This window comes from Prionailurus bengalensis, chromosome B3 (genome assembly GCF_016509475.1).
Source record: "Prionailurus bengalensis isolate Pbe53 chromosome B3, Fcat_Pben_1.1_paternal_pri, whole genome shotgun sequence".
Lineage (NCBI taxonomy): Eukaryota > Metazoa > Chordata > Mammalia > Carnivora > Felidae > Prionailurus > Prionailurus bengalensis.
Window position 1 is genome coordinate 53915478 of NC_057355.1, and position 24340 is coordinate 53939817.

At 38.5% G+C, this 24340-nt stretch overlaps 1 protein-coding gene across 1 annotated transcript in view; it reads right to left on the bottom strand.

The window, feature by feature from the left end:
• The window catches only part of USP8 (ubiquitin specific peptidase 8), a 77518-nt gene extending 64760 nt beyond the window's left edge, over positions 1 to 12758 (bottom strand). Inside the window, 1 exon segment of the mRNA XM_043555436.1 lies at positions 12626 to 12758. The gene's annotated coding sequence lies outside the window, so the exon portion shown is untranslated.
• Between the last annotated feature and the right edge of the window lie 11582 nt (positions 12759 to 24340).

The following is a 24340-nucleotide window of genomic DNA, read 5'->3' on the forward strand; positions in this document are numbered from 1 at the left end:
TTTCATATGGATTAGGAAACAAAAACATTCATTTGGTTCTTTTTATTGCAATATTTGTTTTATTGCAGTGGTCTGGAACTGAACTCACAATGCCTCCAAGGTATGCCTGTAACTACATTAATGCATTTAACAGACTGTAACTTTTCCCCCCATCATTTCCTTTCACTATCTTAATGCTCTTCCTTTTATCAGTTTACTTTTATTAGATGAGTGGTCATCAATGAATATCTAATCCTGAAAAGCTGAGTAAGGTACAACTTAGGGGGAAAAAGGCATCTGTTCACTTTTGTGAAACTCCAAAGGCACCCTGATTTGCTTTGATTCTAGTCATGTTTTATATTAAATACTAATATTTTGTGATTTTTTAAAACTTATTCCTTCTAACCCTGTACAATCAACCGACTGCCTTAGTCACCAAACCTAGCTGTCTATTTTTCTCTAAAAGTTACATTTTTATAACATTCATGCTTTTCCATCTTATACTTGCTCTATGCACCTACAAACACATGTTTAATCAAATGCTTTCCTTAGCAGTTTCAGATCTCTGCATTTAGGAACAAGTCTTAAATAGAAGCACTTTCTACACTTGTCTCTCCACCCTGCGTTCTGTGACTAAAGCCAAAGGGATAGGGGAGGAAAAAAAACCTTTGGACCACAACATCATTCCCAAATGGATCAAAAACATTAAATGTCCTTCTAGTTACATATCTAATTCATCAACAATTCATCACAAAAACAGGTCACAGCACCCATTAAGTAGAGTATGACAGGGATCCCTTGGATTTCCTCACAATTACAGAGACTACAGCATTGTCTGAGTATCTTAACTTGCAAAAAACACTATGTTATGTATTAAAGATATAAAGGGTATATAAGACATGGTCCGTGACTTTCCAAGATAAACAGTTTAACCACAGAACACCCTTTCTTCCCCCATTCCCACCTCCTGCCTATCCCCCCAACTCTGAGTGAAAAAGCAGGAATATATATAACACCATTTGTATAAAGTTTTAAAACAAATTAAATTTAACAGTGTATTGCTTAAAGATACAAATAAGATAAATCTATAAAGACAGACAGGAAATGATAAACATAAATTCTGTATCTGGAGAGGCAGAGAGAGGATGTAATCAGGAGACACATACAAGGTATCAGTAAGGTTTTATTCCTCAGCTTCAGTGGCACATTTGAAGGTGATCATACGGTAATCATTTTATTGTCATGCTTCATAACATATAAAAGAATTTAAGTAATGTACTTAACATAGATCTCATAAAAAATTTTAAAGAAAGCAATTAACTATGAGTATAACAATGCAAATATGAATAAAAATGTGCAATTGTATATAAATATGAAAACACCCAGACACATGTGAAAGTTAGGAAGTATGGGTAAAACAAAGACAAAATATGTATGTTTTAAAATATTGATTTAAAAAAATATATTTAGAGGGGCACCTGGGTGGCGCAGTCGGTTAAGCGTCCGACTTCAGCCAGGTCACGATCTCGCGGTCCGTGAGTTCGAGCCCCGCGTCAGGCTCTGGGCTGATGGCTCAGAGCCTGGAGCCTGTTTCCGATTCTGTGTCTCCCTCTCTCTCTGCCCCTCCCCCGTTCATGTTCTGTCTCTCTCTGTCCCAAAAATAAATAAATGTTGAAAAAAAAAATTTTTTTTAATAAAAAAATAAATAAATAAAAAATATTTAGAATATTGGAAGAGCCTGATATATAAATCTTTTGGAATATAGCTTCCATACAGTGGTGTGAATAGAAGCAAAAGCATGAGCATTAAGGAATAAAGAAATGGAAACATTGTAGATAACTTGAAAAATAAAAAACTGGCAATAAAAAAGAGAATGCTGGGATAGAGTTGGATAGTGCTCCAGGAACATGATTTCTACTGAAATATAAGAAGCAATAGTTGAGGAGTAATACATTTGACTAAAGGAAAGCACAGTAAGGTCAAGAAACTCTTAAGGAAGGTGTTTAAGGAAACATATAGCAGAGGGCAGGGGACACTGGAGCTGGGACTATTAATGAGGCCAGAAGACAGATAATGGTAACAAGAGCTATTTCTGACTCTTCTGCCCTCAAGTAGCTCAGCTAAGATCTTAGGCTTACTTAGCCAACAGTGAACAAATATCTGCTCCCCCAATACAAACCACCTCTTGAAATGTAATTCCCCCCAAACCCAATCATTTTTTGTTGGTGATACTAGTAAGTGTGCTAAGACAGGGACTAAAGCCAGAGTTAGGCAGAGTAACCAGGTACCAGTCTGACAGTACCTGTTTTGCCAACTCTATTCTCTATCTGGGTCACAAGTTAGTGGTCTAACCACAGAATATATGTTCAAAAAGTCAGATAGAGCCTATTTTGTTGATTCATGACAATTAGGTTTCTTGGCTAGGAAAGAAAGCTATTGATTTGAACCTTCTAAAATTAAGGTCTAGACAATATTCTCAGTTGCATTTGTTTTTCATGATTACCTTTAAAGCTTGGATCTTTGAAAGACAAATAATACAAAAACTAATTATGCTACCTAGGTAACTTAAAATAGGAAACCATTAGCTATCTCAAGATTAAATTCGATTCAAACATTCACAGATATCCTGCTGTATAAAAGATATTGTGCTGCCAAGAACTCAAAGATTAGATATCTCTTGCCTCAACAAGTTTAAAAAAATTAACGTGAAAGAGAAAGCTGGAAGCAATGGTAATACAACACAGTAAGATATCCAACTATAAAGAGTTACAAACATTGTACAATAAGAAAAATTAACAAGGAAGATTAACCATGAGAAGAGGGATCTTGGAAGAGACAGCATTTATGTGAATCTTGGTAAAAGGCTTTTGACAGGAAAAAAATCAAAGAACATCTTTAGGAACTAGCTGATATAGGGAAAGAACTAAGACCTACTAGACAGGAAAGCCTGAAAAAATAGTCTGGGAACAGAAAATGGAAGGCCTTGAATGTCACATTAAAGCATTCACTTTGTTTTCTAAAGGTAATAACCATAAGGTTCTGAAGAAGAGAGTTACATGATCCAAACTGGCAACACTACAAAGTTAGGTTTTAAAAGACTGGAGATAAAGAAGACACTAGTAACCTATGATAATGATCCTAAGGAAAGATGATGAAGGTCAGAACTAGGGCAGGAGAGATGGAATGGAGGAGGCAGATACAAGAGACACTGCAAAGGTAGACTAACAGGGATTGGCTAACAATTAGATACATGGAGGGAAAGTACAATAATAAGATTACGGTGACAAAGTTTTTTCTGAGGGTTTCTGGGAGAAAGATTGTATTTTTTTTTCAATGTTTTATTTATTTTTGGGACAGAGAGAGACAGAGCATGAACGGGGGAGGGGCAGAGAGAGAGAGGGAGACACAGAATCGGAAACAGGCTCCAGGCTCTGAGCCATCAGCCCAGAGCCTGACGTGGGGCTCGAACTCACGGACCGCGAGATCGTGACCTGGCTGAAGTCGGACGCTTAACCGACGGCGCCACCCAGGCGCCCCATGAAAGATTGTATTTTTTAAAGTGAACTTCTCTGTCCTTATTTGATTTTTTTTTTTAAGATTTTATTTTTAAGTAATCTCTACACCCACTCCAATTTATAACCCCGAGATGAAGAGTAGCATGCTCTACTGACTGAGCCAGCCAGGCACCCCTGTCATTATTTGATTTTTGAGAATAGCTGAAATAAGAAAACATTTTCTCTAATAAAAGGACCAAGGTTGTTTTCATTTTCATTCACAAAATTATATAAATTATGCTGTTAAATAAGATGCCTGGTATTAAAAATACTTAACAGTACTGCCTTAATTGCTGTTTGTCTCTACAAGCACACATTCTACAGAAGTCAAAGTACAAGGCAAAGAGTATTTCCCCTAAACAAATAAGACAGCAAAGAAGGATACATGTGTAACTTAAATCTATGCGAAATTTAATGTGTTAAATTCCTGATAAGTCATTCTGCTACACTTTAAAGTGAAAACCTCTAAAGAGATTTCAAAATAGACTGACAAAATAAATTAAGGGCTGTATCACTGGATGAAATCATAATTTATTTGGGCTGTAACAGTAAAAACAAGAAAAAGAGCAGCAGCAGTTTGTTGTTGTCACAACAATCCTACTGATCCTTATAAAATGTTTAATATGTATAGAACTCAATTTATACAGTCTACTTGTTTAGCTCTAGAACTGAATATAACATACAGCCCACTAAAACTGTGTTATGCTTCAGAAAGGTTTGTAAGTTAAAAACAAATAAAAACAAAAAAGGATATGTAAGAAAAATTAAAGTTCTTCTAAAAAATTAATTTTCTTAAGATGTGTAAATCTGATAAAGATGAAATATTTCAGGGGCGCCTGGGTGGCTCAGTCAGTTAACCATCTGACTCTTGATTTCAGCTCAGGTCATGATCTCAGAGTTTGTGAGTTTGAGCCCCGCATAGGGCTTTGCACTGACAGGGTGGAGACCGCTTGGGATTCTCTCTCCTCTCTCTCTGCCTCTCCCCTGCTCACTATCTTTCTCTCAAAATAAATAAATAAACTTAAAAAAAAAAAAAGATGAAATACTTCAGCTTCAGTCAAACGGCAATGCTCCAAAAGTGAAATCCAGACAGTACTGAAATGAGCTAACAATGGGGGAAGGAAAGGGAACGCAGATGTATCCACCTCTCTGTTTATGACATCCTTCTGATTCTTCCAAAGAGAAAAAGTAGAAATGAGATGACCTGAACCACAAAGACTAAAAAGTAAAAAAAGTGAAGACTGAGGTTTGTGGTATTCAAACTGGTCCTGATATCTGAACTAGGGCTTCACACGAGCCACTGCCTGGGTTCTTGGCAAAGCTGAAAGGAAAGCAAAGTTTGTCTCCAGCAGGCATCCATCATCTCATCTCATCTCTACCCTTCTGACAGCAATAGCACTCATTATATCTTCTGATTGCCTTATGTGTCATATAAGGCATTCTATACTCATTCTAATTTAAATGCCATAGAGTAGTAAGTATTCATGAAATGTTTTAATTTTTTTTTAGTGTTTATATTTGAGAGAGGGAGAGAGAGACAGAGCATGAGCAGGGGAGGGGCAGAGAGAGAGAGACGGAGACTCAGAATCTGAAGCAGGCTCCAGCTCTGAGCTGTCAGCACGCAGCCCGATATGGGGCTTGAACTCACAAACCGTGAGATGATGACCTGAGCCAGAGTCAGATGCTTAACTGACTGAGCCACCCAGGCACACCTCATGAAATGTTTTAAAGTACTCTTAAAGTTGGGGCACCTGGGTGGCTCAGTCACTTAAGCGTTCAACTCTTGATTTCAGTTCAGGTCATGATCTCACAGTTCATGGGATCGAGCCCTGAATCGGGCTCTGCTGTCTGACAGCACAGAGCCTGCTTGGGGTTCTCTCTCTCACTCTCACTCTCTCTCTCTCTCTCTGTCCCTTCCCCACTCATGCTCTCTCAAAATAAATAGATTAAAAAAAATAATAAGGTAATCCTAAAGTATTAAAAGGCTCAACCCCTTCAAGAATTAGTGACTGCTAAAACTTATTTTCTAAATATTTTCTAAGTATCTGCTATGTGTCTAGCACTTGCTGTGTGACAGTAGTGTTTTAAAAATCCACCTACACCTGGGTGGCTCAGTTGGTTGAGTGTCCGAATCTTAACTATCAGCTCAGGTTGTGGTCTCACAGTCATGGGATCAAGCCCCATGTTGGGCTATGTGCTGACAGCATGGAGCCTGCTTGAGATTCTATCTCTCCCTCTCTCTCTGCTCCTCCCCTGCTCTCACGCACACACACACTCTGTCTCTCTCAAAATAAATACTCAAAAAAATTTTTTAACACTTTATTGTAAAGTAGGTTTTGTGATAGATGGCTTTGCTCAACTATTGGCTAATGTAAGTGATCTGAGCACGTTTAAGGTAGCCTAGGCTAAGCTATGATGTTTGTTAGGTTAGGTGTATTACATGCATTTGCAGCTTAATGATATTTTCAATTTATGATGGATTTATTGAGACATTACCCCATCATAAATTGAGAAGGATTTGTAATCCCTATAGTATTCCTTATTTTTTTAAGACCATTTAGAAGGTCACAATCAGCATTTAAAAAATAAAATTGATGAGAAAATATGAGAGCATGTCACATATGGTAAGGTTAAGTATTGTTTCATCAAACTTTAGTTTTGTTTATATGCATATGCATATACAGAACACTGGGTTGAAATGTAAAATGTATTTCTTACTATAGGTTACAAATGAAAAAGTGTACAAGTTCTGCAGAGTAATGCTATTCCAAGTGTGGCCCACAGACCAGTGATGGTTGGGGAACTGTCACCCGTGTGTGATAACATAAGAAATTTATGAAAGAATGTAAATCAATTAAGCACACTGAAGTTGTTATAGTAGCAAGACTTTCTCTGTGAAGAAAGCAATCCACTGATTCATATTCAAGCCTATCACACAGATTGACTACTTCGAGTGACACTGCTCTAGAGGATAAAGAGAGTCACCACAGGGCTTCTGATTCAAATCTTAGTTTAGTTACCAAGACCAATCTAATACTTATTAAATAATAAGCCATCAACTAATTGCTACTCTGTACATTAATATGTGACTCCAGTCACTGGGAAGTCAAAAGAAGGAGAAAATGCAGTGTAGCTTCTTCCAGCCACTCTCTTCTCTTTTGTGCTGGGAGTTCTGCTTTCAAGGACCAACTTAAGGTCCACTTCTTCCATCCTTGATGGCCCCAGTTCTTGGAAGTTCATTTCTTGATCTCAGGTCTACAGTATGTGTAATCTATGTCATTGCCTTTGCCTTAGTATGGTATTTGGGCCAAATGACAGTTATGACTAGTTTTTAAGACCCTCATACCTCATAAACATGCAGTGCTCATGATGATGTGATGAAGCAGAGACAGAAATTAGCCCTATGGATGAGATTTAGCTATGAACAGAGAGAAAGGAGGGCATTCCAGAAGAGGAAACCAACATGAACAAAAACACAAAATGAGGAATTAGTATGGGAAGGCAATGAAAAAAATAAGGAATACTATAGGGATTACAAATCCTTCTCAATTTATGATGGGGTAATGTCTCAATAAATCCATCATAAATTGAAAATATCATTAAGCTGAAAATGCATGTAATATACCTAACCTAACAAACATCATAGCTTGACCTAGCCTACCTTAAACGTGCTCAGATCACTTACATTAGCCAATAGTCGGGCAAAGCCATCTATCACAAAACTTACTTTACAATAAAGTGTTAAATATCTCATATAATTTATTGTATACTGAAACTGAAAACAGAATAGTTGGAGTGTATCAGTTGTTTACCCTCACTATCACATGGCTGACTGGGTGCTCTGGCTCACTGCCACTGCCCAGCATCACAAGAGAATATACCACATAGTGTTGCCTGGGAAAAGATCAAAATTCAAAATTTGAAGTACGGTTTCTACTGAATGTGTATCACTTCTGCGTCATCAAAAAGTTGAAAAATCCTAAGTCAAACCATTGTAAATTGGGCACCATCAGTACTGGGAAATTATCAGATCAGTGGATTACATGCAAATGTACTCTTTACGTGTCACTACTCTGACATGCTAGATCCCTAGCACCTACCTCAGTCCTTACAGTCAACACTTAATAATGGTTGGCTAACAATAAATTATATTAGGTAAGGAGATGGAGTCATATCATGGAGGACTTCTGAAGCCGTCAAGTATTGTTTATATTATATTCAGCAGGCAATAAACTAGTTTTGTTTTGTTTTGTTTTTTGAGAGAGAGAGAGAGAGAGAGGGAGAGAGGGAGACAGAGAGGAAGGGAGAGAGAAGAGCAAGCAGGGGAGAGGGAGAGAGAGACTCTTAGGCCCCAACGTGGGGCTCAATCTCATGGGGGCTCAATCTCACGACTATGAGATCATGACCTGGGCCACAATCAAGAGGTGGACGCTTAACCAATTGAGTCACCCAGGCACCCCTAAACCAGTTTTGAAGGGAAAAATGGTATCTCAGGGCAGGTCAAAGTGGGAATATACAAGATGGATGTGAAGAAACAAGAACAAAAGAATAATACTTTGTAATCCCTTACAGCTATTCTTGGATAAGAATTAGCAGGCCGTTGCACTTAAGAGAACACAAAAAGGCAGAAGCATGCTTTTGTAACAGACTGAAACAGAAAATTTTCTCTTCTGTACACACACACACACACACACACACACACACCACACAATGGTAGTGCTACTAACAACAACAACAAAATGAATACTGTGGTCTTAAAAATGTCAGTTTACCGCAGCACTTCTCAACCTGGGCACTACTCCTATTTTGGACCAGATAAAAATTTGTTGTGGGAGGCTGCTCTCTGCATTGTAGGATATTTAGGAGCATCCCTGGACTCTACCCACTAGATGCCAGTAGTATTCATCTCCATCCTGTTGTGACAACCAAAAATGTCTCCAGACATTCCTGAATGACCTCTGGGGGGCAAAATTACTCCCAAATGAGAACTATTGATTTACAGAAAATTTTGAACATGTATACAAAAAGAACAACACCTAAAGATGTCTTGACAGAGATATAAATATGTAATTAGAGACTTGGTCCATAGAGAGACCAAACAAATATTAAATCAACTATTAAAGCATTAATGTTAATTTTGATAATCCCTATTGTTTTGGGAGATAACAAAGTATTGACACTTAAATGATACATTATCTAGGATGTGGTTCAAAATAATCTGGTTTTCTTCACTTTTATGTATACTTTAAAATTTCTATAATAGTTTTTAAAACACAGACATCATTTATGCTAATAATAAATCAGGAGAATGAATCAAGGAAATAAGATCTTGTTTCGCTATAACTGATAATATACTTGAAGGGCTCAGAACCTGGTGGGGAGGAGTATGAAAGGGAATGTTTCTAAAAGAGGAAAGAAACAGCCTGAAGAAAAACCAGATAAGTGCAACGTCATGAAAAGCACAAAAAAAGAGCTTCAAAGAACTTTAAGTTCTTACAATGCTTAAAAAGAAAAAAAAAAGAATAAACTAGTCCTAGTTTTGAAGACTGACTGTATAAATTGTCTTCTATTTGGCAAACATTTATTAGACTCCCTACATCTATTCAAGGTGCCATGTCAGAAGCTGTAAGAAATACACAGACTATACCTCCTAACAAAGCTTCCACCTTCTAAGATGAAAGAAAAGTACATAATGTTAATATAAAGCAAAGAACCATCATATAGGTACTAACAAACCATGCCAAAATCTGTAACTTGAATTAAGACTATTCCTAGAAAGAAACCAGAAGGGTAACTGTTTTCTGTAACAGGTGTCTACTTACATTTATAACCTTAATCCATTTTGTACATCTTCTCCCTATCTCCTTAATTTTTTTAGCATATGCAAGAATAGATGAACAGGGAACCACATCATACTTAGTATGTACCAAAAACCACCATAAACAAAAGCAGACATGCTTCTCAATCTTAGCTGTAGAATCCCCTAAAGAATTTTTAAAAACCCACTCCTAAATGCTTATATTAGAATCTTAGAGCATGGGACTTGCACACAGGTATTTTTTAAAAGCTCCTCAGGTAAATTCTAACACGTGGTCAAGACAGATCCATGGACATAAAAAATGGATATAAGCATGTTACTAAAAGCAGTGAAACAGTATGACGATGACAATTAGGCTCTAGTTGATATCAATATTTTAAGTCTTATGATTCCCAATCTATCAAAATAATAAGAAACCATGTTCTTTTTCTTTTTGAAGTTTATTTTTGAGAAGAAGAGAGAAAAGAGAGAGAGAGAGAGAAAGAGAGAGAGAGAGAGAGAGAGAGAGAGAGAATCCCAAGAAGGCTCCGCACTGTCAGCACGGAGCCTAACATGGGCTCGAACTCACAAACCATGAGATCATAACCAGAGCCAAAGTCAGACGTGTAACTGACTGAGCTACCCAGGTGCCCTCAGAAATCATTTTCATTTTTAAAATTATGTAACTGAGAGAATAATAATTAAAATAAAACCTTCAGGATTCCTATACCCATAACTTTTTCAGGACTAATTTGTTTTGAAATTGGTATTATAACATGTAACAATTTCTCTTACTATAAAGACATACAGGTTCACATCATTATTGGTATGTTTCAGAGAATTCAGAATTATGAAAAACTAAACTGTAATGTGTTAGAGGAGACACTGACTTTATTCACCACTACACATGAGTAGTTTTACTTGAATTAGTATGGCGATAAATATGGAATTCCAAATAAGCTTAATATAATATTTCATCATTTACTATATTAAGTTTTATGTTATTAGAGCACTGTAGGTCTTGGTTTCACTTTCCATTTATTAGCACATGACTTCGGGCAAATTCCTTAAATCCTCCCAACACCAACACTGCTACTCCTCAGTTTATGTCATCTACAAAATGGGAATGATTCATCTGCTTCTACAGAGTTTTCCTAAGTACCAAATGACAAAATACCTACAGAGAAATGCTTTGAAAATTGTAACGTACTGTGAAGATACAAAGCATTATGGTTAAAGAAATCAGAAGTGTACCTTACTCCGCATCTACTATTAAATCCAAACATTAGTTTAATACAACTTTATTATAGTAGGTTAATGGCCCCCAAATTCTTTGATATTCTTCCCTCCAAAAAAGGTAGGGTCTATCACTTGGTTAGGGGAGGGCTCTGACTGCTCTAACAGAGAATGCTGGGAGCAATGCTATGCCAATTTCTGGGTCCAGCTTTAAGAGACAGCTTTCACTTCTGTCTCCTCAAATACTTGCTCTTGAAACTCAAACTCCATGCTGTGAGATGTCCAAGGCACATGAAGAGTCCATGTGCAGGCGCTCCAGATAACATCCCCAGCTGAACTCCCAGACAACATCAACTGCCACCCATACAAATGAGCCATCTGGGATATCCCACTCGAGTAAGCTTTCAGATGACTCCAAAACCTAGCTGCTTATCTAACTACAAATGCATGAAACTCTTAAGTGAGAATCAACCAGCTGACCCCAGGCAGCCCAGAGAAATATAACAGATAAAACATTGTAGTTTGAAGCTACTTTGGAGTGACTCGTTATATAGCAATTTGTAACTGGGACAATAACCAATAGTTTTTTAAAAATGCTTCCTTAACTATATCTAATTTGGTTATCAACTCATATTTAATGGGCACATTTTCCCCTTAATCTCTACAAAAATAATTGCAACTTCATGTAGAAAATATGTTAGATATTTTAAGGGAAAAAAATCTAATATGCTTGATTTTAGAACTTTACAGAAGCCATTTTGGATCTTTCCCAGTATGTTCATATTACTGAACAAATGACCACAATGATTAATAAAGGTCAAGCAGATATACAGAGTTAAATGCTAGAAAGACATCTTTAAATTGTTTTTGTTTTTCTCACGCATTGTTTTCTTAAAGAACACATACCTACATGCTTACATGCAATTAATGCATATTTAGGTCATTAATAACAAGTGTTGTTTTACTATTATAAGAATCTTACTATCTAATTTTAAAGATATACCAATGTGCCACAAAAAAAGGGATACACGTTTCAAGGCAGCCAGAGCAATATGATAAAAGCAAAGCACAACCTACATCACCTTTCAGACAAACTGGTCCAGTACTGTGGAGTCACAAGAAACTATTTAAATCCATCAGAAAGACATTTGACAATGAACCTTAAACAGAATCTGTTGAAATGCAAAATCTGCTTACAGAGCAAAGCCCCAGAGCAAGCCTAGAACAGGTACAGTTCCTTAACAATATCACTTGATATTTTTAATGGCTGCAGAAGACATACAAAAACTAAGACTGCTTGCAGATTCGGAAAGAGTAACATCCCTTTCATCTGAAACCCTCAAGGTGCTTAACAAATATTAAATGCCTTCAGGTAAGTATTTTGTTAGTGATTATATGACTTGCTTCAAGGTCATAGAATGAACTGGAGAAAAGAATGAACCCGAGAAGTGTGGTCTACAGCTTTATGTATAAATGAACATCAGTGCGATTCAGGGTTCTGAAATTACCAAGGTGGAGTGGAGGTGAAATTAACTTGTCCCGCAACTCCAGGAGAGAGGCCACATTTTAGCAAAAGCTTTTATTTGGGAAAGTCATATTTTAATTCTGATGAGCTTATAGGCTCTTTAAACTCATACTTGGACTTAACTAAAACCAAGTTTGACTGGGACAGAAGAGGGATTGGGAAACAGTCTAAGAGATGGTATCAAAGGCCTGGAATTGTAGCTCGACAGCAGAAAATCAGAAAACGGAGGCCAGAGGAAGCAGGTCAAAGTCGAGTCTAAGTGTCGAAGAAGAACGAGGAATGGTCAAGGCCACCTCTAAGATCGGAAAACCTGAAAAAAACTACACGAAACTCCCTGGGTAACCCTAGGTAGGCGGCGGGAAAGACTCGAGGTTGGGCCCTTCCTCTAAAAGCCGATTCTATGTTCGGGGTTGTTCCACCCCTCTCGGCGGACAGGACTGGTCTCCCGAGTGACCAGCAGCTGGTGAAAGGAAAGGGTGTTCAATGCAGACAGCTTTCCGAGGAACAAAGGACAGGACCCAGACCCACACTCACCGTGGCGCCGGGAACGCTTGACTAACGCCGGCCTCCTCGCCAAAGGCCCATCTTCCATCAACTCGAGGAAGAATTAGCCTTCGCTAGCCCGACGGAAACCAGCCCAGCGCATCCCCTTTTCCCAGTTTGCACTGCGTTGCGACGCGTCGCGTCTCGGACGTCACGGAGGGGAGGGGCTGCGCGCGCGCCCGTGACAGCTTCCTCTTCCGCAGTCCTGCCCTTACCCGGGCGGAGGGAGGACTAAAGGGGAAGTTTGGGATGGGCGGCAAGGGCAGGGCTCAGGCTAGACTAAGTTTCCGTATGCTTGCCTGTCCGTACCCTGCGCCCTGCATTTGTCGGGCCTAGTTCGGTCACCTTGGTGTTACACGCTTCGTGGGCTTTGCCGCGGAGGAGGCCGGGACTCTTGTGCCTCTTCAGATAGGAGATTTAGAATAGAAAAGGGGTTGGAATCCCCTCAAACTCTGGCTGAAAGTTAAAAATTCTCTGAAGCCAAGTCTCTGGCCAAACAAGGAACATAATCCTAAAACATATATATACACATTTAACAAAAGTTAAAGGCCCAGTGTTACAAAAACAAGAGATTTGAACTTTCTTGTAAGGTGATCTTTGTACTGTCATAGAGAAAGGTGATTGGATGCTCCAATTAGTAAAAGTAAAGTTGCCTGGATGGTAAAGTTTTGTGGATGGAGTTGCTGGGCATGGTCACTTAAGTCCCCAGGGACAATCCAGGTGTCTCATGGGTGGGAAAGCTGGAGGGTGAGGTCTAGTAAGTGCCTGCTAGAAAGGTTTTAAATAAATTGTAATAAATAAACATAGTGCTTCACATACAGTAAGTAGTCTTTTCAATAAATGCTAATTTCCTTTCTGTTACAATGAAATACTTGCAAAAATATGGTAGCTCTTTTATACTTAAGCTATACACGGTTTTCCCAAAAGATTTAAGACTGATATGAAATATACAGTGCTGCCCGGAACTGCTAATTAGGAAGCCTTAGCAAATTTTTCGTAACAAGGAAACAATTTCATCTGTTTTGAAAATGGATGGTAGGAAAGGAAGTTGGTTGTTGGAGTTTGTTATTTTGTGTTTTGTTTTTTCTGTTGAGCACCTTGATGAATTTGGGTATAAAAAAAAAAAAAGACAGGGGTGCCTGGGTGGCTCAGTTGGTTAATGGTTTGACTCTTGATTTGGGCTCAGGTTATGATCTCATAGGAATTCTTGGGTTAGAGTCCCACATAGGGCTCTATGCTGAAAGCAAGGAGCCTGCTTTGGATTCTCTCTTTCAAAACAAATAAATAAGACAACAACAGCAGCAGCAGCAAAACAAAACAAAACAAAACAAAACAAAACTGAGTGTGGGAGTAGGAACCAAAGATAGGGAGAAGAATGAGAAATTCCCTGAAGACCATCTCGGAGAGAGGATACCAGGAATGTGAGGTGATAGAGAAAAAGAGAAATGATAATGAATTAACCAATGAAAAGAGCCCCTTATGATGGGGTGGAAAAAAGATTTTAATAAATACGACTCTTTAACATTCACCTGAAGTTACTTCTGTTGCTCTCTTATAATGGTTCCAATTCCCCCCATAAGTAGAATTTCCCCCACTTCTTAAAGTGTCAGTCAAGTTTGCTCAAACACAAGTCATCTGCCTGAGTTTTTTGAAAACTAAGGAGTAGTGCCACATGTGAGTCAACAGATGCAGAAGGGAAAGCAGGCACAAGATGATGAGATGATTCCAAAACTAAACTAAGATGGCGAAAGCAGGAAAAACCCAGAACCTTCCGAAGAAATTCACAGACATCTGTGACTTCTCAGTATTAGTGGAATAAGCATGCTTAAAGAGTAGGGTTACCTTGATGAAACTATGTTTATTGAATTGAATTGTAAACCCTAGCTCTTTTCCAAATTTGTGTTGTGACAAACTAAGCAACAGTATCTATGGTACCCCAGCGTTTAAGTAATGGGTCACTAGCTGTCTAGACTGCATGAACTGTATTTGACAATAGTTTTAATTCCTTTGCCATCCAGAATAAGCAGTAGTCCAAAATTTACTGAACCTTGTTCATCCTTCATCCGTTCAACAAGTATTTACTGAATGCATGTTCTATGACAGGCATTGTTTTGGACTTGGGATATAAAGTCCCTCCTCAACACAGAGCTGACTTACATTCTAGTGGGGGAGACGTATAATAAACAAATACATGTATACTATGTCAGGTATTATTAAATGTTAATAAAAAAAAACAAAAAAGGGTAAGGGGCCAGAAAACACACTGGTAATTTTGATGGGATAGCCAGGGAAGAGCTCTCTGAGAAAGTGACATTTCCACAGAAACTTTGGTGAGGAGAGGGAGCAAGCCATGAATATGTGTGTGTTGAAAAAGAGCATCCAGGCAATGGGAGAAGCACAGATAAAGTCAGTGAGGCAGGAAAAGGTGAATGTGTTGGAGGAACTGCAAGGAGGACAGAAGGGTGAAGAGAGAATAATGCAGACTCCATAGGATTTATAGGTCTATAAAACATGTTTATCCCACTATCCCCCAATAATGCAAGAAGTGAAGCACATAGTAATATTATATGAAAAATTAGCTTTCATATGGGTGATAAAATTTACAAATTATGTACAAACATTCATTACAATTGTTTTTTAGCCAAAGCAAAAGTATCTTGTGGTTCTTTCACTAGTCACTTGTTTTTTCTATTCATCTGTTTTTTGTTTTCTAAAGTCAGAATGATTACCACATTGCCTGGTTGCATGGGCCATCACACATTTTATCTCATGGGTCTGCATCCCCAGACAAGGGGTGGCAAATCTTGGCTATCCTCTTAGATATCAACATCTGAGTTTTGGAATTCACCACTCGGCACATCACTAAGACTCTATCAGCCATTGGTTTATGTGAAGTTGTAAATAATCAACTATATCACCACTTAGAGTAATTTGAGTTCTATTTTTTTTATGTGAAGTTGTGCTAAACTTACTTCAATAAGGTTTTAGAGATGCACTCTCATTCTACAATTTTAGGGTTTAGTGAACAGCTGTGCTTACTTTTTTCATCTCTTTATGATTTCACACTTAGATCTTCTCTCCTTTCTGCCTTTTGTTTTTCTATCCAAATGGAAGAGTTTTAGTCTGATTATTATGCTCTCCTTTGTGGTTCCCCGTTCAAGTTGTTACTTTGTCTTCTGGATCTTCTCTTCTTCCATCAGATTTTCCTTACAGATGTAATACTCAGAATACAATACTACACATGGTGATGCACATGGTTTTATACCAATGAGAGCTAGTTTTCAGTCTGTTGACCTACCACAAAATTTTCACCTACTTGACTGAAGTCACCAAAGAGTTACTTAAACTCCTTAAGGATTGTTTCTGCAATTTTGTCATGCTAACATTAACTGGCAAAAAGAGAATCCTATTTGACACAGAACTGTTGAGCTTTAAGTGTACTTAATTGAAATCATAGAATCAACATACAGGCTTAAGCCTTTTCTACATTTTTCCAAAAAGAAACTATTAGGTTTTAGCTTAAGGAAGCATCTGATTTAAAGAAGATACTGTTTTGGGATGTCTGGGTGGTTCAATTGGTTAAACATCTGAATCTTTTTTTTAATGCTTATTTATTTTTGAGAGAGAGAGAGAGAGCGTGCATGCTAGTGGGAGGAACACAGAGGGGGAATACAGAGGATCTGAAGGGCTCCTCAAACTCAGGAGTGTGAGATCATAACCTAAGCTGAAGTCAGAGGCTTAACTCACTGAGTCACCCAGGCACCCACTGTCTGACTCTTGATTTCACCTCAGGTCATGATCTCAGGGTTTGTGAGATCAGGCCCTACATCAAGCTCCATGTGTGGAGCCTGTTTGGGATTCTCTCTTTTCTCTCTCTGCCCTTTCCCCCTACTCGTGCACTCATGCTTGCCAGCGTGCGCGTGCACACACACACACACACACACACACTCTCTCTCTCTCTCTCTCTCTCTCAAAATAAATAAACATTTACAAGAAATAAAGAAGATACTTCTTTAAGTAAAACCTCCAAAAAATATTTCTGCAATTTGTTTATTTATATGCAATTTACTTCATTTTTATGACTCCTCACTATCTAAAGTAATATGTCATCTATGGGATGTCATCTAAGGGTATGATTTTTGTTGGGCTGTTTACTTCTTCCAAACCATAGGTAAATATATTAAATAATACATACCCAGTGTTTTTCAAACTTCAGTATTATCAAGCAATATACAGATAATAAATAAAAACATACAGTGCAGGCCCCAAACAAAAACTTACAGACTCAGAGCTAGCCAAATGCACAGGAACCCCCAGCTGCTCACCAATCCATGGAAAGCTGTGTCTGGACTGGCACTAGTGAATGCACTTTGGGAAATGTTCCAGAAGAGGGACCCTGACTCCCTGCCATCTCACATGTTTATGGAGGAGTAGAGAGGGAGCAGGGATCACCTAGTTGATTTGGAGAACTTTGTGCTTTTCTTTTGGCGTTACAATCTTACTGGTCTACAAAACAAGTTTTTGGGGTGCCTGGGTGGCTCAGTTGGTTAAGCCTCTGACTCTTGGTTTCAGTTCAGGTCATGATGTCATGGTTTGTGGGTCCGAGCCCCACATCGGGCTCTGTTTGGTCAGTGCAGAGCCTGCTTGGGATTCTCTCTCTTTCCCTCTCTCTCTGGCCCTCCCCCACTTGTACTCTCTCTCTCAAACTAAATAAATAAACTTTAAAAATAAATAAAATAAAATAAAATAAAATAAAATAAAATAAAATAAGCTTTGACACCAGTTGCCTGAGCAGTTTTCCTTATTGACTCTGGTTTCTGCCTGCAGGCCTTACTGCCTCTCTGCTGAGCCAGATTGTTGCTAGGCTGCAGGTGGAGTGAGCGTCCAAGCACCTGGGTTATCCATGAGACAGACTAGCATGTGTTTCCCTAAGTGTGCAGAAAAATCAACCTTGAGCTTGCATTCACAAGGTAAGGAGAGGGAGCCATGAATTTGCATTTTAAGATGTCCATGGTGATTCTGCTGGTGGTGATCATGGGCTCCACGTGAAGAAATGTTACCTCACTCAGTCATGAGAAAACATTTTCTTCAACCTGATTTCATTTTTCAAATAACTGTGAGAAACTTGTGGAAGATTTTTGAAATTCTAACTGGTTGATGAGATTCTTTATATAGTTACTGGGGAGTTTATAATTTTATCTCTGAAATATTTTAACATTCCAAATCTATCAGTATGTCATTATACAATCTACCAAGTGCGGAGGTACAATGACCCAGCCATCTTTATGGTCCTTCTTGTGGTGGACACATGTGAAACCAGTTGCTGTTCTGATTGATGTTTCTTCCTGTGCCTCCTCTCAGTGGGTCATATTAGTCTGTGAACCGGGTAGTACCTCACTGATTAACTTAGAGAAGCGACGTATTTCGGAATATATAATAGAGTGAGTGTCTCTGTGTCTTTGTATAGTCTATTCATGAATAAAGATGGGATTACTGGATGAACCTATTCCTGTATGTGTCTAGGAATGTGATGATTTGGGATAGGGGAAAATGTGTAACATTTTTTTTTTCACTGCCTCATGATTGGACAACGTGGTAAAGATATAGTGGTCAAGTTATTTGATTTATATTTTCTTCCTATTTAAGATAAATGTGCACAATGTCATTTGCAGATTATATAGATAATTTCTACTGTTTTAACTTAAGTTTCAATCTAGATAAACAAAGAGTTTCATATGCTCTCGTATATGAAAAAAGAAACAACAACAACCTGTTTTTATACTACAAAAGGACTTAACTAATGCCTGCCACATAATAGGTGCTCAATAAATATGTTGCCTGACTGCAAAGCTGGCTGGCACCTAGGAGGGAAAATTGAGAAGTGGTTTAACACTTTTCAATGACAGCAACCCCCACCCTCATTCTTTAATGGTGTCAGGTAATATTTTTATCAATATTTGTGGAGTGCTGTGTGAAAGCAAGTCCAAGCCTGCATTCCAACAAGCCATTTCTTTTTTTTTAATATTTATATATTTTTGAGAGAGAGAGAGAGAGCACAAGTGGTGGTGGGGATAGAGAGATAGGGAGACACAGAATTTGAAGCAGGCTCCAGGCTCTGAACTGTCAGCACAGAGCCCAATGTGGGGCTCGAACCCACAAACTGTGAGATCATGACCTAAGCCGAAGTCAGAGGTTTAACCGAGTGAGCCACCCAGGTGCCCCACAATGAGCCATTTCTATATGTAAATTATGGAACTGCAATTGGCTCTCTGACTCACTGGCATGTGTTGCCTTTGAAATAATCTTTCTTTCCATAATTTATTTGTTTTCCCCCAATTAATTTGTACTTCTGTTCTTCTGTTCAGTAGCAAGACTAGGCAGAGAGGCAGACAAGGTCACTTTTAATCCTTATATCTCCAAATCTCTTCCTTTGACTTATCATGGTATCTGAAATGCCATCATTAAAGACTCATTTCTTCATATGAAAATGTAATATTCCTGAGGAAACCCTGAGAGGCAGCATGAAGGGATCTGAATATATAAGCTCCTCCCTACCTAATAAGAATACAGGTGCACAAGGGAAAGGACCCATGCTAAAGCTCCCCCAGTTTGTTTTTGTTTTGTTTTGTTTTGCTTTTGCTTATAATCAATTTATTTAGTTTATCATGGGAAAGTTCCCAGCTAAATGCAAAGAAACAAGTGAAGTATCCCTGGGTTAATACAGGAGCCAGTGGGATACATGGGGACTGGGCATCAAGGCCAAGGAGAGAACATCAGGTTTCAGAGTCAGATCTGTCCAGAGACCCTAAGACAAGGGTAAGCTAATATCCCAGCACAGACAGCTGCCTTTCTCTCACAGCTGACATACTGCAAGGCATGTCATCAAAATCACATCATTTCAGTGATGTCAGGGGAACAGATATTAAAGAAAGGGAGCCCATGTCCTTGTGCACCTCAGCTGTCGCTGTTTTGTAAGTCACATACTAGCATGTGAATAAGAATTTTATAATATTCTAGGAGCAATGGGCCACAGAGAGGTAGAACTTCTGTGTTTCTCTCTCAGTGTCTCCTTGCTTGTTTTTATTCCTACCCGAACCCCCATCCTTAAGCCACATACTCTGAAAGTCTCTTGTGCACAACAAAAGTCTCCTGGATGACAACAGTTTTTCCAAAGCAGCACCTTGTGCAGAAAAGTCTATGACATCAAAAAAAGAATGTGTCTTTAGTTGGCTATTCTCTGTGAAGTCTTCCACCCCTGAGCAATGTCTAATTGAAAGCATAATTTAGAACACAGATTTAGAAACTGAAATGTGGGTAAGAATTGGAAACAAACTCCAAAAAAACTATAGTCCATGAAGGCTGAGCAGGATAATGATCAATTCACAGATGGTCTCACTTGAAGGTTATATAATTGTTGCTTACACAATCATTAGGGACATATTAGAGTTTACAGCTGATAATCTACAATTTGCTGGGTAAAATTCTTTGTCTATAGGTATGAGATGGTCACGGTCTAGCTCAAAACTTCTCTAACCCTCATAAAAAATGCCGCAGTGGAAGGGGAGTCACATCACTTACAGCATTTTAAAGGGAAGAAAGTCCTGTTAGAATAATAGAAAGTCCACACAGAATATTACAGTTTTAATTTTGAAGGACACCTTGAGTTCCATTTGTCACTTTTCTGTATTTATCTCTCAGGAACAGACTTAAGGACATTTAACTTTTTGTCAAAATAGAAACTGGTCATAGCCATGGTTCTATAAAAATATTTTAAAGGGGTCATTATTTCTGATTAAAATTATATTTTTAGGGGCATCTGGGTGGCTCAGTCAGTTAAGCCTCCGACTTCAGCTCAGGTCATGATCTCACAGCTCATGGATTTGAGCCCCAGATTGGGCTCTGTGCTGACAGCTCAGAGCCTGGAGCCTGCTTCGGATTCTGTGTTTCCTTCTTTCTCTGCTCCTCCCCTGCTCATGCTCTCTCTCTTTCAAAAATAAATAAATATTTGAAAAATTAAAATATTTTTTCAAGTAATACATAACAAGAAAGTATACATCTTCCATCTAATGTAAAAGCAAAAACTATTTCTGTATGTATGTATGTATGTATGTATGTATGTATTTATTTATTCTCAAGTTAGTTAACATACAGTGTCATCTGGGTGTTAGGAGTAGAACCCAGTGATTCATCTCTTACATATGATGCCCAGTGAAGAGTAAACTCTTTATTAGCCTTTTATTTTAAATACAGCCAAAGAATCAGTAGTGACTACAAGCAGTAGTGGGTTCTCCCACAGGGAATCAGAAGAATAGCAAAATAAGGTATAGCTGGTTATTATCACAGATTACTGTTAGGCAGTAATGTTCCTTCTGGAAGGCATAAGTTGGAAATCTTATTAACCAAAGGCTTAAAATAAGGTTGTGAAGATAATGTCATATGAGTAGGCAAACTGAACTTCTCTGGGCCACGGCCATCTTATTTATCAAGTGGAGACATGAACACGCTACCTCACTAAAGCTAAGGACATTCTAAAGTCCATTCCAACTTATTATTCTACTATGCTCATAGAACCTTGTCCTCCTCTGAGAATTGCTATCTATCACCACGCATCTGTCTTGTAGTTCTAGGATACTTGTGGTTTTTTTTTTTTAAGTTTATTTATTTATTTTTGAGAGAGAGGGAGAGCGAGAGTGCAAGGGGCAGAGAAAAAGGGAGAGAGAATCCCAAGCAGGCCTGACATGGGACTTGAACTGACAAACCATGAGATAATAACCTGAGCTGAAGTCAGATGCTTAACCAACTGAGCCACATAGGTGCCCTTAGGATACTTGTGTTCTAGATCTCAAACTGTCCTACCTTTTGGGGGGCTCTGTTTTGTCAATTAGTCCCCCATTTCCCCCTTGTAACTTGTATCTCTGTTTCTCTTATTGCCCTTTCTTCTCTGAACATGAACATGTTCTTCTACCTTAACTACCCCCACCCCACATACACACACACGACACAAAACCCAAACTTTTCCACCCCACGTCCCCCTTTACCATCACTGTCTCACTCTCTTCCATTCATAGCCAACTTTCTTAGAAGAATGCCTAAATTCAGACATTCTCTTTTTTCTCACCTTTCTCTCAGGGGTAGCTCTTCTTGCTGAGGGTGCCAGGGACCTCCTAAGTGCAAGATCCAACGGTGGCATTTCAGTCCTTATCTCCCTTGGTCTTTCTCTAGCATCTGTTGCAATTCTTTCCTTCCTTGGTACCTCTCCAGCTTTGTGGACAGTTTCCTCTTGGTCTCCTTCAAAGATGTTACTTTCCTCATCCACCCCATCCCAAAGATGTTGATGTCTTCCACCACCCTCAGTGTTCTCCCTATCTATCTCACACTATTGTTCTTTAGAGGGTATTTAATTTATCTCATAACTTCAATGACCACTTATTCACTTGGCTCTCAAGTTATTCGGCCCACTCCTCCTTCCAGATCTTATGTTAATTATATTTGCATATAATTTAATATAATCTGATATTATAATAATATACAGTTATATTAGTTTCAAGCATACAGTATAATGATTCAACAAATCTACACACTACTCAGTGCTCATCATGATAAGTGTACTCCTAATCCCCTTCACCTACTTCCTAGGTATCCCCCCACCCACCTCCCCTCTAGTAACCACCAGTTTGTTCTCGATTTTTAAGAGCTTGGTTTTTATGGTCTCTGTTTTTCTTTGACCATTTGTGTTTTTTTCCTTAAATTCCACATATGAGTGAAATCATATGGTATTTGTCTTTCTCCGACTGACTTATTTCATTTAGCATTATGCCCTCTATCCATCCATGTTGTTGCAGATGGCTGGATTTCATTCTTTTTTATGGCTGAGTAATAGTCCATTGTGCATATATGCCACAACTTCTTTATCCACTGGGATATTTAATTTTATGTATTACCTGTGATATTTAATTTTATGTATTACCTTGGCTAGATTATGGATTTTTTAGATGTGATTAACATTTTCTAATTTTTATTTTTTTTGAACAACTTTACTGAAGTATGACTGGCATGCAAAAAGCCATACATATTTAATGTGTACAGCTTGATGAGTTTGGAGTGAAGTATATGCCTATGAAGCTATCACCACAATCTATGCCATAAATATACCCATCACCTCAAAAAGTTTCTTACCCTCTTATCTATTAATTTTCTGTGAGTGTGTGATAACATTTATAAGATTTAACCTCTTAGCAAAATTTTAAGTATATGATATACTGTGCAGTAGATCTCTAGGACCTATTCATCTTCCATAACCAAAACCTTGTACCCTTTGACTAAAGAAGTACAAGGTATCCTGTACCTCTTTGCTTCCTCCCTTCCCAAGCCCCTGGCAACCACCATTCTACTCTCTGCTTCGATGAGTTTGACTATTTTAGATTCCTCATACAAGTGGTGTCATGCAGTATTTGTCCAGATGTGATAACATTTACAGTCAGTTGACTTTAAGTAAAACAAATTACCCTCTATAAGGTGAATAGGCTTTATCCAATAATTTGAAGGTCTTAAGTGCAAAAGATTGAAGTTTCCCCAAAGAATCTCAAGGAAATTCTGCCTCCAGACTGAAGCACAGGACTTCTGCTGGAGTTTTCAGTCTTCATACTCAAGACAATGATATCAAATCATACCTGAATCTCTAGGCTGCCATCTTGTCTTTCAGCTTTTGGATTGCCGGCCCTCACAATTGCATGACCCACTTCCTTAAAATCTCTCTATCTCTCTATCCATCTCCTTCCTATTGGTTCTGTTTTTCTAGAGGACCCTGATAAATACACCTGTCATCTATACATCATGTCCAAATCCCTTAGCATACTCACAAGGATCTTCATGAGCTGGCTGTCATCAATTTATCCAGCCTCACCTGCCTTTTTAAATACGTCTATCTTCCTCTCCTTTCATACTGACTCCTTGGTCATTTCCGGAGCTTGCCACTCTTTTGTACCTTTGCCTTTGCACTATCTATATACCTAGAACATTTTTCGTCCTTCAGAACACAGCTCAAGCTTCACTGTAGGCTCTGTGACGGAGGTAGGCAGAACAAGCAGCTTCTTCTATGACCCTATTGGCACCTTGCACACACATGATTCCTTTAACCATGAGTCACATTTATGAAATTATTCCTTATACACCTTTTTCCCCCCTTCTTTGAAAAATCCTGTTTTTAGCAAGCGTCTAGCATCTAGTATAGTATCTGTTACATGGTAGACAACTGGCAATCAATAAAAAATTGATTAATTGACAGGTAAAGCCTCTCTCCTTAAGATATTAAATAGCTGCCCATCACTTTCAAGATAAAGTCTCTTCAATGCAGCATACAGGGTTTTCCTATTTCCCTCTCCAGTGTCATCTCCTAGCAGGCCTCCACAGCACCTGAATTCCTAGTCATGCTGAACTAGTTGTGGTTCTTTTTTTTATTAAAATAATTTTTTTAACGTTAATTTTTGAGAGAGAGCATGCATGAGCAGTGGAGGGGCAGAGAGAGAGAAACATGGAGACACAGAATCCGAAGCAGGCTCCAGGCTCTGTGCTGCCAGCACAGGGGCTAGAATTCACAAGCTGCGAAATCATGACCTGAGCCAAAGTAGGACTTTCAACCAACTGAGCCACCCAGGCGCCCCAAACTAGTTGCAGTTCTTACAACAAGCTTACCTTCCTTGCATTTAC